Genomic DNA, 2,468 nt, shown 5'->3' with positions numbered 1-2,468 from the left:
TATTTTTAGGATTCTGACCTAAAGAACACTACTTAACATATTTGAGTGCTAGGAATAGACTTGACATGTTAATTGCTATTAACGCCTAAGCGTGACTCTAAGTTGTTTTTATAAATATGCGAGAAATCGATATTTAGGAAACATTATTAATAATTTTATATGCGAGAAATCAATATGAATTTTTTTATACGGCCATCAATTTCAATCAAAGAACTTAATGTTAACATGCTAATCAAAATACATGAGAGTGAGAAAGGTGAAACCTAATCCCTATTTTTCCAATTGAAGCAACAACTCTTTGATTTGTTTTCTTGTTAATTCTTGCCATCATAACAATTCTCAAACACACTTTTATTATTCTGTTTTTATATTTAGCAAATCTTTTACTTGAATAGTCAACTGTTCCTTGTGGGATCGATATCCGTCCTTAGGGACACATATTACTTCTGACAGCGCGATGCACTTGTCGTAAAAAGTCATCAAGTTTTTTGTTTATATTTGTTTATTGTTTTTTATTTATTTTGTTTTTGTTTATTTTATTTTGCAGATTTGTTTTTATTTTTTTTATTTTATCTTCAAATTTATTTTCTTTTAATTGTTTTTAATTTTTTAAAAGAAAAAAATATTCTATTTTTCCCCACTAATCTCTTTCAGGAAGAAAGCAACAGGGTAGAAGAACAAACATTATCTCCTAGGAAGACACTTGGAGATTATGTCATGTACCAATGACCAAGACATTTTTCTAGTATTGCAATACCTGCTACTGCCAAGGCCTTGGAGATAAAACCTACTTTCCTTAGTCTCATTAGTACCCATCAATTCACAACAATGGATCAAGAGGATCCATATTGACATTTGTCTACATTTTATGAATTGGTGGGAACAATGAGCTTTTAACAAGGTGATATTGAAAATATTATATGTGTTTGTTTCCTTTTTCATTGGCAGGAAAGGCTAAGGAATGAGTCAAATCACTTCCAAATCAGAGCCTCACTAGCTGGGAGGATGTAGAGGAAAAATTTGTTAAGATTTTTCCTAATATCTCACTACATAAAAGCAAAATCTGAAATTTCTATGTTCATACAAGGAGTAGATGAAGTTTCTTGTGAGAAATGGGAAAGATTCAAAATGATACTTACAAAATGCCCAAATCATGGGTTTGGAGATATTGCTCAATTAAGCATATTCCTGTATGGTCTCAAATCTAACACAAAGATGCTCCTAGATGCCACAGCTGGTGGCACAATGATGACTCTTAATGAAGAACAAGCGACAAGGATTATTAATGCATTGACATCAACTAATTATCAAGCCCAACATGATAGACAAGGTATTCAGAAGAGAGGGTTGTTAACAGATAGATGCCTTGCTGGCTCAAAATAAATTTCTGACACAGTAGATTGAGCAACTAACTGCACAGATGGCCAAACTACCCCAAAAGTTGCATGCGGTTCACTCATCTCAAAGTCAGACTATACCAATCAGGTGTGATTTTTGTGGAGGTGATCATCCTAATTGTCATTGTACTTATCAGACCAACTCACCTGAAGGCAAGATGGCTTTTCCAACAATTATTCTCAAGGTTGGAAAAATAATCAAAATCAAAATTTTGGGTGGAAGCAAGACTATGGTTCATCCAATAAGCAATGACCTTTCCTCTTAGATTTAATGTCTTAAACAAGAGGGGGGTGAATTATTTAATGGAAGATTTTCGCAAATAATGAAGTGGAATGAAGATTAATGAAGAAGTACAGATAAAAGAATCAGATCAGCCAAGAAACAAAACTGTTTTAAATTGATTTCAGAAAATCAATCGGTTGTTTATACGAATCAACCGATTGTTTATACCAGTAAATGTTAAAATCACAAAACAAAAAGTTTTAGAGGAGTGAGAGAGAGAGAATCACACAAGAAATTATACTGGTTCACTCCTTACCAGAGCTACATCTAATTCTCATAAACTCTTTGAGATTTCACTATGTAACCAACAACAAATTACAAACACACACACCAACAAAGAGGTGATCTTGAACTGTCAAGAACACTCACCCTCTTTGATAACCCACACACAAAGTCAAAACACCCTTTGACCTTACAGTACAACAGTTTACAAATTTACAAACTTGTAAACAATTACAAAAGAAAGCAGGAAAGATTACACCTGATTCAAGGAATTACAATTGAACCTACTCCACTCTTAAGCCAATGCAAATCCAAAGCAATCTTGCTACTTTGAATCCAATCTTTCACAAAAGTGTTTATGAATCTCTCTTTTTGTGTTTTTGAAATAGGGAGGTAATCCCAATTTTATAGCTTTTAAAAATAGTCGTTTAAGGCAGTTATTCATGAGCTAAAACAGATTGAAATCACAGAAAACAGATTTAACAGTTTTATGAAAAGCTATTGTACCGCACTAGTGGTCGGGAGTGATGACGTGGCACCCTGCTACAGTATAGGCGTGTTGGCAA

At 33.4% G+C, this 2,468-nt stretch overlaps 1 pseudogene; it reads right to left on the bottom strand.

Annotated features, from left to right (window-relative positions):
* Positions 1 to 1,052: 1,052 nt before the first annotated feature.
* LOC137811479 (small nucleolar RNA R71) lies at positions 1,053 to 1,160 on the bottom strand (annotated as a pseudogene).
* Positions 1,161 to 2,468: the final 1,308 nt, after the last annotated feature.

This window comes from Phaseolus vulgaris, chromosome 11 (genome assembly GCF_000499845.2).
Source record: "Phaseolus vulgaris cultivar G19833 chromosome 11, P. vulgaris v2.0, whole genome shotgun sequence".
Classification (NCBI taxonomy): Eukaryota; Viridiplantae; Streptophyta; class Magnoliopsida; order Fabales; family Fabaceae; genus Phaseolus; species Phaseolus vulgaris.
This window is presented reverse-complemented; position numbering and strand designations above follow the sequence as displayed.